This window comes from Dasypus novemcinctus, chromosome 10 (genome assembly GCF_030445035.2).
Source record: "Dasypus novemcinctus isolate mDasNov1 chromosome 10, mDasNov1.1.hap2, whole genome shotgun sequence".
Classification (NCBI taxonomy): Eukaryota; Metazoa; Chordata; class Mammalia; order Cingulata; family Dasypodidae; genus Dasypus; species Dasypus novemcinctus.
In genome coordinates, this window is record NC_080682.1 from 126277369 (window position 1) to 126294378 (window position 17010).

Sequence of the window (17010 nt, forward strand, 5' to 3'; positions counted from 1 at the left end):
AAAGCACAGGCTCTGAGGAGCTCCCCATTTCCCAAGGAAGGTGATTTGCCTCCTCCTCTTGCAGCCTGCCTCCACTTTGCTTTCCTATCGCAGCATAGGCTGGAGATGCCGAGGTGCAAAATAAATCAATGGCATTTCCGCTTTCCCTGTGGTCTTGGTTGTGATGCATCTTGGTGCAGCTTGCAGTTCTGATCACATTTATGAAGTAAGCTTAATTCTTAATGCTCCATCTCAGTATAAAGAAATGGGACTTTCTTGAAAATGTAACTTTTAGCTTAACCTGCCAGACAATTTACAATATGATGTGAAATAAAATAATCCCCCCAAAGTCCACAACCCCTTGACTTGTTAACCCCTTGCTCCGACAGTCTAGGGCCTAGACTATAATAAACTCAGTGAGGACGCAAGATCATGTCTACCTTGAATATTGCCGAGTTACCCAGAGCCCACCACTCTCCCCAGCATACAGTCAGTGCCTACTAAATATAATTGTTGAACATTGAATATCAAGTTATTTTGAAAACGGCCTTTTCCAAGCACCTGTCCTGCCTGTGCACCCTGAGCACATGCACGCGCACACACACGCGCTTACACTATTCGTGTTCACACGCGTGTGATGCTCTCAGTGCTACTGAATGCCGAGCTTGGGTCAAAGCAGCCAAGAGAGTTATCAGCGTAACAGAGCAAAGGACCTTTCTTTAGAAAGACAAGACCGTCAAGGTTCACCCTTGGCCACGTTCCCGTGAACGGAACCAGAGTGTGCTGTGGGGTCCTTGCCTCTTCAACTCCTCTCCACAATTAAAGGGAAAACTCAGATTTGAATCTCTGGACTGACAATGTGATAGCCAGATCCTGAGCCTCAACAGACTCCAGCACCTACAATCTGATTTATTGGACTTACCACACTCAGCTAAGATGGAGGTGAAGAAGGACAACCACCACACCATGGAGCCTAGAGTGATTACAACTGAAAATGGGAGGATTGCATCCAGCATCCAGGTGGAATCTGAGCCTCCTCTTGACATAAAGGTGCAATGGACACAACCAATCCAGTGTCCACATAGAAGAGGTGGCATTGGATTGGGAAAAGTGGACATAATGGACAAAGGGTATGGGGAAAGGCAGGAAGAGATGAGAGGTGGAGGCGTCTTCGGGACATGGAGCTGCCCTGGATGGTGCTTCAGAGGTAATCACCGGACATTGTAAATCCTCACAGGGCCTACATGATGGAATAGAGGAGAGTATGGGCCATGATGTGAACCAATGTATATGAGGTGCAGAGGTGCCCAAAGATGTACTTACCAAATCCAATGGATGTGTCATGATGATGGGAACGAGTGTTGTTGGGGGGGGGAGAGGGGGGGTGGGGGGGTGGGGTTGAATGGGACCTCACATATATATTTTTAATGTAATATTATTACAAAGTCAATAAAAAATAAAAAAATTTAAAAAAAAAAAAAAAAAAAAAAAAAAGGGAAAACTCAGTGTGGACTTTTCTTCCACCACTGCCTTTGCTTCATCACATCTTAAGTGAGTAGGGCTCTACCTCCCAAGAATTGCAGACACCCACATTTTTTATTGGACATTCAATAGTAAGCCTTGAACCATCCACCCCATAAAACCTTCTCTGTACCTCTCACTGGAAGCCCACACCTTTTCGTGTTCTTCCTCCTTAACCCTTCCCTGCCCCCATTCCACCCTGCACATGGTACGCACGGCCCCTGTGTAGTGATTACCTTTTGCCCAGCGTCACTGCAGATGCATTTCCTAACTAGACTATCAACCCCTCCAGGGAAAGTCCTAAGGCTGTTCACATTTACATAACCTCACACAGATGCATCACCTCCAGTCAAAACTGTGGGCTTCTCTTTGGGTCCAAGAGCCGCTGCTTCTTTCAGCCTGGATCTGCCAAAATAAATGTTATGTGGAAGAGGAATATAAATACAGGAAAACAAAATAATCGGGTTGAGCCCATGAAAGTAAAGTGCTCTCTGAACACTGTCACGGTACTTGCATAACTCTAGGTTAATCCCCACGGACGGGAATTCTTCGGAGAGTTCTTCCCCAGCCTTCGAAGCATGGGACAGTCTACATCAGGCCTTCCCACTTCCACAAATGCGGTAGATCCCCTCCGCTGGCACAGCTAGCACGACTGGGTAGGAGAGGGGTGAAGGCGTTCTCATGATGGCCTGCCATTCATCATGCCATATATTTGATGAGGAAGAGGGTGTTAACAAATATTACAAGGAAAAGAGTGTACCAACGAGCAAGCGTGGAAAGGGAAGGGAGAGAGGGGAAGGGAGGAGAAGGAGGGCGGGGAGGGGAAGAGGACAGGAAAGAAAAAACCATACATTTATATGTGACTTTAACACCTAGTAGTATTTTCCTATCCATTGTAAAAAGTGGTCCTCAGTAGTTATTTGAGGCAGGCGGGGCAGTTACTACCATCCCCATTTTACAGAGGAGGGCACGGAGGCTCGACATTTTAGTTACCTGCCTGAGGTCCAACAGCTACACATGGTAGGGTCAACCCTAAAAACCAGGCCTCCTGGTTCCCAAATCTGAAATTACCACACGAGCTTCCAATCTTTAGAGAAAGGTTGAGGGAGGAAGTGGCATTTCTCTTAGAAAGTGGGCAAGGAGAGTGGGTAGCATAGAAATGACACGCCAGGGTAGAAGAGACTAAGAAATCTCTTATTCTAAATTCCAAGGTCGGGCCCCATGCGGAGGTTCGCACTGCCATTTAAATCCAGAAGCGTTCCCACCTCTTGGCTTCCAAATTTCATCTGAACTGTGACTATGGATAAACAAAAGCAGCCCTGGAACAAAGCTCACAGCATTAACCAAAGCGCAGGTGTCACAGGAGAGAAATCCTATTTTATCCCAGACCTTAGCAGTGGAGGCCAACAAACCTGTTTGATCTTTAATGCTCTAGTGTCATCATTCATCTGCCTCCACAAAGCTACAGACAACTTATGCAGATTCCTTACGAGTGATCGTAGAGAATTTCCAATGTAAACCTGAAAGTTTCCAGGCTCTGCTACTTAAGAATGTAAATTATTTACTTGTTTGGCTTTGATATGTTGTTATTATATCTTGTTACCAACAATTGGGAGTTCCTTTAAGAGAAAATTGTACAACCTGCCTATGAAGATACATTTTAATAAAGCATAAAAATTTTCAAACCTCAATTATTCATAGTTGTATAGGGACTACTTAAAATTCTATTCACAAGAAAGAATCTATGCAAAGATGTATGCGTGTATTTCATTGCCTAGGGGAATAGCATGTGCAGGCTTCGAATTTGCATAGTCAGAGAGGTTGCTGGGGCTGAGGATTTATCCCTCCTCTTCAAATGCCTGAAACTTCTAGCTTTTAAAAACACTTGTTCTGGGTATGGGTCTGAGAGGAAGATGGCAAAATTCCTCATGTCTCAGAAGAATGCTGCTTTGAAGGGCAAAGCAGCTGCAAGGAAATTGGACAGAATTTACAATGGTGCATGTGCCTAACTGTAGGAAAAAGAAAGCAGAAAGAGACTTTGAATTAAAAAATGGTAGGGAAATAGATAGAAGTTGGGGAGCATGGCTGGGGCACCTCTGATTAATAGTTAAACTGATCTCTGAATATGAAAACACCCATGGGAGAATATACTGTAATAACAACTCAGGAGTCTTGATGCTGAGCAGACTAGGACGGAATAAGTCATCTTGTGCTTACTCTGCCTTCACATGTTCACTGGTAAGCACTAAGTGGGCTCTGTGGAGAAGAAATTGCATAAACAAATACTTGAGTGTGGGAAAGCCCAGGACAGGTGCCCCAAAAGTATGATTACACTGGGGATTTGGAGGGTTGAGGGAGAGTCGAGAGTGAAAAGGCAGTTGGGGACAAACCAGGGAGGGCCTGAAGGCACGCCTCGAACCCCAGGACTGGGGATCTAGCAGCAGGGTTTAAAATGAACTAGGATAGAAAAGGGCGGAAACTAGGAACCCATTCCAAATTTACTGTTTTCATCCAAGTAAGATAATGAAGACCCAAGTATAATATGATAAGCAGAGGGATTATATGATAAGATCTATGTGAATTTCAATCTGGCAATGTGATGGTTAATTTTATGGGTCAAGTTGGCTAGGCTAGGTGTCCAGTTATTCGAACAAACACTTACCTCAGATGTTACTGTGCATGTATTTTATAGACAGGATTAGTGCCTACCATCGACTGACTCTAAATAAAGATTACCCCCATTAACGTGGGCTGAGCAATGCGTTTTCCCAAGGAAGAAGAAATTCTGCCTAGACTCCCACTCTCCTCTTGTCTGCGTTTCCAGCCTGCTGACCTGCCCTAAGACTTCAGACTCAAGACGGCAACCTCAGCTCTTGGAGGCATCGCTAGCCTGTCAGCTGCCTTCCAGAATTCATACTTGCCAAAACCCACAACAGCAGGAGCCAATTCCTTGAATAAATCTCTTACACACACATCCTGGTTCTTGTTCTGTCTGATATGGGCAGCAATATGTAGACGACACCAAACCATCTTGAACAGGAAGGCCTTGTCTTGACGTAAAAATCTCCACCAAGAAAGCACCACTAACTCCCACCACATCCCATTTCCCGTGTGTAGAGGTGACCCCGTACTTGACGGGAGGCCGTGACAGTTGATCTCATGAAGTGATTTCCAAGTCTATAGTTCTAGGACTTTCTACTAAAAATTAAGGCTGTGGTAAGATAATATAAAATAATAACCAAATATTTTCCTGGTTTCCTTTTTCCCTTTGGCCTTCCCTATTCCAGTAGCTAGGCTTTCTGTGCTCAGTGCCTTAGGAAATGGATATGACAGTCCAAGGCAGTGAAAGAGACAGAGAGATGGAGAGAAAATCTCTCCCTTGATTTTTTTTAAATGCATTGAAAACTTAGGGAAAATACAGGGGACATACAATTTAAACAAAAAACTGGGTAAAATATTATAAGAACAAGTTTGTCCCTGGCCATGTGCCAGTTGGGCCCTGAGCCTCAGCAGAGTTGCAACTCCTACCCTCTGGTTCACTGGACTTACCCAAGTCAGCTAACAGGGAGGTGAAGATGGTCAACCACCACACCAGGGAACTGAGAGTGCCTACAAATCCAAGCAGGAGAATCGCATCCATCAACCGTGTGGGATCTGAGCCCCCTCTCAATATAGAGGTGGAGTGGACATCACCATCCCAGGGTCCACAGGATGGAGGAATAAAATATGAATTAGAGTACTGGTATTCTACTATAGAACTATTGTGACTAGTAATGGAAGAAACTGTAGCACTGATGTGGAGAAAGTAACCACAGTAGTTGCTGAGGGCAGGGAGAGGGAAGAAGAGATGTGATGTGGGGGCATTTGGGACTTGGAGTTGTCCTAAGTGATATTGCAGGGACAGATGCTGGACATTATATATCCCACCATAACCTACTAAAAGTACTGAGGGAGAGTGCATACTACAATGTAAACTATAATCCACGTGGTGCAGCAGATCTCCAAGATGTATTCACCAAATGCAATGACTGTGCCACAATGATGAAAGAGGTTGCTGATGTGGAAGGAGTGGGGTGAGGGGAGTGGGAGGTATATGGGGATGTCATATTTTTTAATGTAACATTTTGTGTGATCTATGTATCTTCAAAAAAATATGTTTTAATTAAAAAAAAGAACAAGTCTGTCCCCTTCCCTCAATGTTCACCCTCAGGCATATTCTGGAGCAGGGAAGGGACAGGCAGAATAAAATGGCAGCCACAAGAGAAGTTTGGCATGTCCCAAGGAGGAGCCTGGATGGAGCTCTGGGAGGAAGCATGCACCCAGAGCAGAGGAACCTGGGTGCCTATCCTGGACTTACCTTCAGGTAGGAGGCAAGACTCAGAGGGGAGAGATTGCTCCCTGGTACGTGGTTAGGTCTGGGTGGATATGGCCTCAGAGAACCTCACAGGCTTTCCTACACCCAACACAGTGCAGAGGAATGATAACGCACGCTCCTGAAAATGGCCGGTGTGGCAACGCCAGTGGCCCAACCGACGCACCATGAAAGGAGCAAGGGCTATCTCCAGGGCCACTTTTAAGTACTGCTGACAGGCCCTGGATGGGGCAAGAGGGCATCTGCTCTGTTACATGGCAAACAGCACCAATGAGCCTCATCTCCCAACACTTTATTATAGAATACTCTCCCTGGATTACAAGGAAATTTAAGGGAAATACATGAATGTGGTCCCGAGATTGACTAAAATTAAATTTCCATCAACCCCCAACAGAATGGGGCATTAAAATACTGTTGAGCTACAGAAGAAAGACTTCGCTGTGTCTCTCATACACGTTGTGGATCCAGACTTGCACTGATGATGTGGTTTGCTTACACATAGAAGGCTGGTCTCAGCTAGTTTGAAATACACTTCCCTGCCCTCTCACGGTCCTCGTCCCTCTGTGGATAATAACTGGCTACACCCTCTGCTTGACTCACTTAGCTGGACTTTGAAAGATGCAATTAAGTCTCAGATAGCTTTATATCTCCTCCAGTGCCTGGCACAATGCTTGAACCAAGTAAATTTTGAAAAAGGAATAAATGTTACCTTAGAGACATGACAAATAAGGGAAACCGAATTTGGCAACGGAAAACCATAATGCTGCCCATTATGCAAACTTACCTAGTCAGGCTTCTGCCAAATTATCAGTTAGAATATTTTTGTGCAGTTTGACAGATTTGGTCAGCGACTATACGAACCAACGTGTTGCTCTTGATTTGTGTGGATGCAGTCAGAAAGCCAATGATAAAGTGAACTGACCTGGGGGAGCTGTTATTTTTATGATGTAGGAAATAAATGCTGGGAAGGAAAGACCCCATTTCCATTCGATTATATGGAAAATATCCTGTATGTTGCCAGGAGTCTCACTTCTGCATTGAGATATTGCCATCCAACTCTCCAATAGATCAGCCCCTCAGAGGTGTCTAGCATGAACACTCAAAACACACACATAAGAGCCACTTCCATCACAGTCCAGTGTTGAGGTAGGACCTTCACAGAATATAAATTAATTAAGGAAGAAACATGGCAAAGCCAAAAGAATAGAAGTATAAACAAAGCAGTGTCCCACCCACTTCTGAGAAACAAAACTCACTAGAAAAGGAAATGATGCAACTCTCCTTTGCTGTTTTGCAGACTGCTGGAAGGCAAATGCATCCTTCCAAAATTAAATGCTACTCACTTTTCCCCCGTGAACCTATATTTAACTTTAATTTCTGATCAAACTGTCTGCAGAACGACAGAAATTCATTATTGTGTGAAAAGTGTTTCTCTTGGTGGCATGTACCTGGAAGAGATAAAAATAGAACAGTTGCATGCACACCGCAGGCTCAGTTTCATGGCGAGTTCTCTGTGCACATCACAGGGGCCTGTGATTTATTAAGAACTGCACAATGCCACCATAATTTCTTAGATGGATATTTAGCTGAAAAAATTAAAGACTGGCACAGAGAGCCATTTAAGGAATGATCAAACCAGTTCTGATTGAGCAAGAATTGATGTATGCACTTTCAGAACATTAAAGTTTAAATCAGGCATTCTTAATTTTCCTCTTGTGACACTGTTTAAACCCATCCCAAAGCTATCCTCCCATGTCCACGCACAGAGGTCCTTGCGGGGAGATGTGACTTACCATTTATTTCCATAACCCTCGGGGCACCAGAGCCATAATACCAAAGATGATTTCTTCAGACAAAGAGAAGGTGTAATCATAGAGCACATAATCATATTACAGTGCTGGAAGGACATGAAAGAAGTTGGTTCAACCTCCTATCTGATATTTAAATCATTTTTATGTTCTCACTGCCAAGTAGTCAGACAGTTTCTGCTGGACCACCTGCAGTGATAAGAAATTCTCAGTCAAACCAGTAGCCCACCTTTTAATAGAGACCACTTTTTCTAACACATTAAGACAGACATCCACTTCATAGATCGTATGCATTTATGTTATGGGGGAACATCCTTATGATGGTGTTGTAGGCTAGCAACGAACACCTTAGTAATCATGTCGCGCTTTTCATGTGCCAGGCTTAACATGTCATAGTTTACGTGCATTCACGTACTTTTTAAAAAATAACGAAAATCCTAAGAACAGAGGTGCAGCCAGGGTTGTGTGAGCCAATGCACGTACAATTTAGACTGCCCTCTTCACAAAAGAAAATACAAATGACAAATCCAAAATTAGGTACAAAGTAAATATTTATCTGGCATGAGAAAATAAATTACACTAAATTACAGTTTTAAAAATTGACTAATACCACAGTATGACAAAATCCAGAAAAAAATAAAATAATATTTTTATTAAATACCTTCTGTATACATCTCCACTGTACTTTTATCTTTCTTTTCCTGGCTGCATGATCATACTTTCAAGTGACAATGATTCTGTGAAATCATTTTTGATAGCAAAAATAAAGTGATAATTTAGTCTTTCCTCTAGCATGCTTGATTTAAATGTATATTTATTATTTATAATTTAGAAAAGCTTTTTTATAGCTCCACAATTTATTACTGGTAATGTCATAGACGTTTCTAAAATTGGTTTCACATTTGCGAAAACCTAGGCTGAGTTCTTTTCAGGTAAGACTACGCAGTATGGCTTCTGGCTCCATACATTTCAAACACTGTTTCTCTTCTACCTACCACAGAAACACAGGACCTTGTATATACATTGCTAAGGTCCCTCCCAGGGACTTAGAAGTGACCCCTGCAAATGCTTCCTTATAAATCTACCCTGCTGTGGTAGATTGAATCATGTACTCCAACAAAGGACATGTGCTTGATCTTAATCCACATTCCTGTGAATGTGAAACCATATTTAAAATAAAATTTTATTTTATTTAAATTTTTTAATTTTTACTTTTATTTGTACTTTTGTATTTTATTTGTTATTTATGATTATTATTTTATTTTCTTATTATTTTTATTGGGTTTTTTTTTGACTATGTATTTGTAGAGGTTTGGGATCACAGAAGCACCACAATTGTGGCAGGGGAGTATCACTGATGTGGGGTGTCAGTGATGGGGGAAGTGTTTGGAGGGGTGCACCTAGGGCATGCCTCTAAGGCATAGGAATAAGTTCAAGTGGTCATGGGGCATTGTCTTGGTTGGTGGAGACCCACACGATAACCAAAAGAATAATGAATTCCTATCCTGAGAAGTCCTACTACATCTCTAATAGAGCAGCAAGAACCTCCCAAGTATATGCGCAGTGCCTAGCAAAGGAGGGCGGACCGTTACATTACACCAAGCCCTCAATATAAGTGGTTGTACTTCTGAACATTTTCTTGTGAAACTGAAACCTAGTCTAGTATTATGTATTGCCTATGAGTTACCTCCTGAAAGCCTCCTTGTTGCTCAAATGTGACCTCTCTCAAAGCCAAACTCTGCATATAAATGCACTACCTATCCCGACATAAGATATGGCTCCCAGGGATGAGCCTCCCTGGCACCAAGGAATTATTACCAAGCACCAACTAGTAATGCAGCTTTGAAAAAATCTTGAACAAAAAGGGGAAATATTAAATGCAAATGAGTTTCTATGGCTAAGAGATTTTAAAGTGAGTTAGGAGATCATTCCAGAGGTTATGCTTATGCATATCTCAGCAGGATCTCATTGACTGCTGCAGCAAACAGTGCCTCAAACAGTCGGGCTCCTGAGGGCTCTAGAGACATCTAGACACTATAGGCAGGACAGACAATCTCAGGAATTTGGCATCCTGTCAATGGGTCTTACTTTGGAATATGTCTTCTCCAATGTAACAGAGTTAGACTTATTTATAATTTCCCTACATATGGCTCTTCTGCCCTTTTTATTTGACCCTATAGTTAGCATAATACTTGTTAAATATATGTCCAGAGACTTAAATCATCAGTCTGTTCACATGCTGAATCTCAGCAGAATTTCAACACCTACTCTCCAGTTCATTGGATTCACCCAGGACAACAAAAGGATGATGATGGACAATGCCCATCCCAGGAAACAGAGAGTATCTGCAACTGCAAGCAAGAGATTTCCATCCATCTGCCACATAGTATCTAAGCCCCCTCTCAATTGGAGGTACAGTAGGCATCACCATCCTCAAATCCTCAAGATTGAAGAATGAGCATAAGGGGAGAATGCAACTATAGGTTAAAGTAGACTTAATATTATTCTAGCAATGTAAGAATTTGTATCATTACTACAAAGGCAGTGGCCACCAGAGGTTCTGAGGGGAGGGAGAGGGAAGAATAGGTATAATATAGGGGCATTTTCAGGACATTGGAATTATCTTGCATGACAGTATAATGACAGATACAGGTCATTATCCATTTTGTAAAAACCTATAAAATTGTGTAGTTCAAAGTGTAGACTATACCGACTATAGTCAATGGTTAATAGCAATGCTTCAATATGTGTGCATCAATTGTAACAAACATAAAACACTAATGAAAAAAGTTAATGTGGGAAAGTGAGTGTGTGGGGGGGTGGGATATATGGGAATTCCCTAAAATTTTTATGTAACATTTATGTAACCTAAAGCTTCTTTAAAAATGAAAAAAAATATTTTAAAAAAAGAATCATGCTTTGGCTCTGTTGATCCTCTCCATTAAAAATCTATTTTTATTGTTTATTAATATCCGCTCATTTTTATTTCTGCCTTTTTCTCCTTTGGATGAAATTTGTTGTTCTTTCTCAAAATATTTTCCTGAGATGATACATCCATCTTGTTTGTAACTGCCCCACATTTGTTGCTCCTGTTGTTTTATTTCTATTTTATTTTTTAGATTTAGCCTCATGTTTATGAATTTTTTGTTCATATTCTAAACCTTTATCCTCTTTGTTTTTCTTTCCTGAAATAGGTTCTTTCAGTGAAGATGTGTGGTATATTTTTTCACTCATTTATACCTAAAATTGCCATTACTTCACCCTCCTTATATGATGCTTTGGGCGTATATAGATTTTGAGATTGACAGTTATTTTCCCTCATCACTGTGAAGATATTATTTTATAATCGTCAAGCATCTATTTTGCTGAAGAAAGTCTGTTCTATCTTAACTGTCATTCTTTTGTTCCTAAAGTGCCTTTTCTCTTGGAATGTTTTAAAGGGTACTCCTCATTTTTGGTGTTCTTCAGCATTAGTTCTTTGTGTCTCATTATAGATTTTGTTTTATTTATCCCCTTCAGAAGTTAATATGTCTCTTTAATGTAAGCATTAATATTTCTGTCATCTATACTGGAAAATTCTTAGCTAAAATCTTTCTGAACATTCCTTCTTCCTCATTCTCTCTAGTCTCCCCTTCTGGGACTGCCATTAGATTTCTATTAGACTTAATCATCCTACTCTCTCTTTCTCTAATACCTACATCAAATCTGCAGGCAAATTTTTGCTCTCTTCAAAACATATTCAGGATCTGATTATTTATCTTTACTTCTGGTGCTACACCCTGTCCAAATGATTTTCCATCTATTATCTATGTTTTTGCAATAGCCTCCTCACAGATACCCCCATTTCCTCATTATCTCCCTACAATTAAGTCTCAAAAAGTGGCCAGAATAATCCTGGTAAAACATGTTTCAGATCATGTAATGCCTGTCCCAATCTCCTACATCATCCCACTTCACTCCAAGTAAAAGTAAAAGTCCCCACACTATGATAAGTCCCTAAGGGATCCTGCCCATCCCACCCCAACTGCTCCATGACTGTGTCCACTGCTCTCGCCTCAGTCGGCTCTGACGACACTGAAGTCCTTGTTGCACTGAACTCTCCAGGATGCCTTTCCTTTGCCTAGAATGTTCTTTCCCAAAGGTGCTGCACTGCTCACTTCTCTCCGGGCTGTTTGCTCCAGTGTCAATTCTCAGTGACAATCTTCCTGACACTCTATTGAAATTGAACCGCCACTCTGGCATCCCATGCACATTTGCTACTGTATGTTTCTTCTACAACAGTTATCACTATCAGAAATACTATGCAATTTGTTTATCAAAGTTCCTTATTTCTTTCTCATTTTCCCCAAAGCATGTGCATTAAATGAGGGTATTTCTTTTTTCCACTACCATATTTCCCAGCAAAAAGAACAATGCTGTCTACCTCGTAAGCACGATTAATACTTTTTGAAAAATGAATGAATAAATCCTCCATGTATTTTAAACTCATATTTTTCCTTTACTCTTTTCATATAAATCTTACATTTTATTGACTCTTTCTTCAGTTTTACTAATATGCTATTTAAACCATGCAGTCTTCTTTTTTAACATTGCTCCACATTTTTTAATAACAGCTTTATTGAGATATAATACACACATCCTAAAATTCATATATAGTTTTTATGTGATTCAGTTTTGTCATTTTTTCCAACTCCATCTGGGATTTTTCATAGTAACCTGTTTTTTCATTACGATTTGTATTTCTTCTCCTCTCTTTAAAATTACTTTAAACATAAGTCTTTATAGTCTGTTCATAATTTGCTAACATCATAAATTCTTGTATTACTAATCTGTAGTTGTTGCGGAGCATGTGGCTTGTAACTTTTTTTAGGTACCAGGGCCAGGAAGCAAACTTGGGGCCTTGCATGTGGGAAGCTGGTGCTCAACCATGAAGCTACACAAGCTCCCCACTTGTAATCTTTACTGTAAGCATACCTCCCCTGCTTACAGTAAAGCACCAGGTCCTTGTAGGGATGGTCCCAGGACACAGAGCACATGGACTGCCCACCACACCTGGTGCTTGCTTCTGCCAGGAGCCCTAAGGATTTCCCTAGTCCAGTTCCAGACTTAGGTTAATTTTTGAGTTCTCACAGGAAACTATTGCTTTTTTCCCATTCAGAGTCACAAACTCAGACAACTTTATTTTGGCTGCCCTCCAGGGTCTCCACTCAATTCCATGCAACAATTAAAATCCAGAACCTCCACATTTCCAACTTTAGTTTTTCCTAGCTTGGTTTTAAAATATCTCCTTGTTTCTGATATGTGAGCTCAGCTAAAGTTTTCATGTGTGTCACTTTTTTACTCAGGATATCTATGTGCTTGTAGGAGGAGAAGCCTCTGTTACTCCACCCACCATATTGCTAGAATTAAAAGACACTTGTTAAAAACTTTTATCAGTTAAAAAATTGGTATGAATAAGTTCTAAAATGATTTTTTAACTGAGTGTTTTCATTTCCTGGGCTGCTCAAAACAATCTCATAACAGGGGTTCAATTTAAACAATGGGAATTTATTCACTTATGGTTAGAGTCCAGGAAAATGTCCATATCGAGGCATCACCAAGGTGATGCTTTCTTCCTGAAGACCAGCTGCTGGCAGTCTTGGCTCCTCTGCCATGTGGCAAGGCACACGACGATGTCTGCGGGGCAATCCTTTCTCTTTCGGATTTCTCTTATTTCAGCTTCTTGCTTCCATGACTTTCTATCTCTCTCTGTACTCATTCTGTTTATGAAGGACTCCAGAAAGAGAATTAAAACCCATCCTGAATGAGGTGGGTCACATCTCAACTGAAGCAGCCCCATCAAAATGCCCTACTTACAATAAGTCTACACCCACAGGAATGGAGTAGATCCAAGAACATAGTTTGTTTGGTGTACCTATAGCTTCCAAATACCACATTCAGTCTTATCATATTGCTTATAATGTTCATGAAAACTATGGGTTTTGGAGCTAAAGCCCTTGGTATTAAGTTCCAGTTCTTCTGCTCTCTAGTTAAGTTGAATATATTACTTAAATTAACTGTGCTTCCAGTTCATCAAATGTAAAGTGGGGGAAATAATAGCACCTCCATTTTAGGATTTCTCAGAACATTAGATGATTTTGATACTCCTCAAGAACTTAGCATCATGTCAGGCACACACACCAAGTGCTCCGTGAGGGCAGTGGATATCCTTATCCTCTCCAGCAGCAGCAGCACAGTGAGCTCTGGACATGGCATCCATCCCATATTTATTTCTGTGAGCCACTTGCAAGCATATATCATATTCTTTTGTGTTCTCACAGCCTAAAATAATGTCTCACAAAGAGTTGGCACTCAAAGTACTTGTAGAATAAGAATAGTTCAAAAGCATTTTAATATTTTCAAAATGACAGTATATTTTTTAATGCATGCTTGTAAAAGCCAAGGCTTTAGACTGATTACTAAACAATTATATCATACGTACACACACAAACATATAACATATAAAGTATATATATGGGGCTTTTTGGAGTTGGTCAAGTCATATTACTCCAGTTTCCAGGATTAATCATACTGAAATAGCAATATCTTTCATAAGAAATTACCCAAAGAAATACCATAGCAAACCTGAAGAAGAATCTACTTTAAAAATCCATTAATAGGGTTATTATGGGATAAAATGGTGAACATGTAAGCCAATTAAATATAAAATAATATACAGTTTATATAAATATAGCTACAAATAGAATAGAGAAGGGAAAAAATTGAAAGATGCTTCAAGTACAGATAAATGTTTTTGTAACAGTCACTGTATTTAAAATCCCAGCATATAGTCATAAAACTCAGAAAGTAGGTAGGAGAATGGTGAAAGGAATAAAACCTGTTAATTTCATCATTTTTAATAGAAAAAAGTCAATAGACCAAGCCAATGTTTTTCAAATTACTCTAAAGGTAACTCAAAATAAGAAATAAAAATTTTATTACTATCCAGTGAAAAACATATGCCTCTTTCTTACCCAATAACTTTATATATGTACATATTCAGCTATGAGGTAAAATGTGTTTTTACTTGATTCACAGCTAAAAACACTTGAAACACACTATATTAAATTGATTTTATTATTCATTATTGCACTGACTCAATATTGAAACTAGTGAATTAAATCTTGTGTTTTCTAGATTTTGGTAATTAAAGATATATTGGTTCATGTACTACTTTTAAAATACATATTTGAAATAAAATATTTTATAAAGTTGTATTGGGTCCATAGTCCCCAAAATATACTTCAGCAAAAGAATCAACAAGGAAACACAAAAAGACAGAAAGCATAAATCAAGATATAAACATTTTTTAAAGCACATTTGTTGTCAAAATGGATGGAAATACTAATTATAAAACAAATACTCTGAAACTAGGTTTAAACAGTCTGATCAAATGCTGTTAACAAAATCACAAAAGTCAACAAAAGTTTGTAATTATAAGGTGTGGTAAAGATATTTTTTTAAAAAACAAGCAAAAAATGGGATTTAATTTATCAAAATCAACTCTAATAGAATTACAGGCAAAATTCAGGTAAACAAACAAAAATCATTTTGTGTATTTTTTAGAAAGAGTATAATTCAAATGAGAAATTGATGGAAATTTATAAAATATTTATAAAATAATAGGTTTTAAATATTCTCTATATTATTCATAATAAAAAGCTCCCTTGTGTCAATATTGTATTAGTCATCCATTGCTGCATAACAAAATATTCTAAAAGTTAGCAGCTCAACCCACAACCACTTATCTCAGTGGTGGCTCTGGTTCAGAGCCTCTCAAGAGGTTGCAGCCAAGATAGTGCCTGGAACTAGAGTCATTTGAAACCTGACAGGGGTTAGAGGATACCTCAGTGGTTACCATGCCAACCTCTCCTTAGGGCTGCTTGAGTGTCCTCACACCATGGCACCTGACTTCCCCTGGCAAGAGAGAGGGCAAGGCGTAAAACTGTGTTCCATGGCCCAGTCTCTGCATCACGTTCTACCACAGCAAACCCTGATACCGTTTGGAAGGGGACCACATGAGGGCATAAATACCTGGAAGCCAGGATCCTTGGAAGCCAAATGGGAAGCGGGCCTCCACAAACAGAAAATAAAATGCCCAAAATGTTCAAGGGCTACAAAGTCTCAAATCACAAAGTAAAACATACAAAAATCAAATAAAGGTTTTTAAAATCTCATTAATGATTTTATTCTTTTTTTATTCAAACTTTATTTCAAATACAAAAAAATTAAATAACAGATAATAGGCAGCTCAACAAGTTATGGAAGCAGTACTCCACAAAATTTTATCCTGGCACTTTTATTTCATCTAATCCTAAAAACAAGCTCAATTTTTTCCCCTCTGTGTTCAGAAAGACACACAGATGAACACAGATTGGTTAAATAACATGATCAAAGTCCCCTTGTCAATGAGGAAAATAAAGGGAAAAATGCTTAATCATGTTCATATGTCATAAAATTAAATCCCATATACTTTTTTTTACCATTTGCCTTGTTATAGAACCTTCTTTGCTTTTGCTAAAAAAAGTATTACAATATTATAGTTAACTATAGTCTATAAGTTATATTAGTATTTTCCCATGTATCACCATATTCTTAACACCTTGTAGTAGAAAAACATTCCTGTCTTTATATTATTAACCACTACCTTCTTCTACTTCCAAAATCACTCTATTCTCTATATTATCACCAATATTCCCTACATCACCCTCCAGCTGTCCTCCAACTAGCATTAACCTCCCTAGACTCCCTATTTCAGCACAATACATCCACAAATCAAATGCTTGTTACAGCCATTATAATGTGCCACCATCATCTCCATTCATTACCACACTCACTAATAATTTTAAAAAGCAATTATTTTAAAAGGTTCAATAATATCTGCCAGATTTTTACCAAATTAGAAGAAATTTAAAAGTCTAAAAAGCTAAGTGTTAGTGAGGATAAGAAACAATAGAACTCTTTTAAATTTCTAGTGGGAGGATAAATGAATACAGCCACGTTGGGATTCAGCCTTATTCAACAAAATTAAAGTTGGGAACATCAGCAAATCCAACCATTCTGCTCTAGAGAACTTCTTGCTCTACCCTAGAAAACTTCTTGCAAATGTTCATTAGAGAAAATGTACAGGGAAGTTCTTAGCGACGTTACTTGTAATAGCAAATAAAGAAATAAATACAAATAAGCCAATTGGCCTTTGTGTAGTTATTTCTAAGCATTGAGCTATAATGGATTATTCAATTTCTTTTCACAGTTCTGTATTTCCCAAATTTACTATTATGAATGATGTCA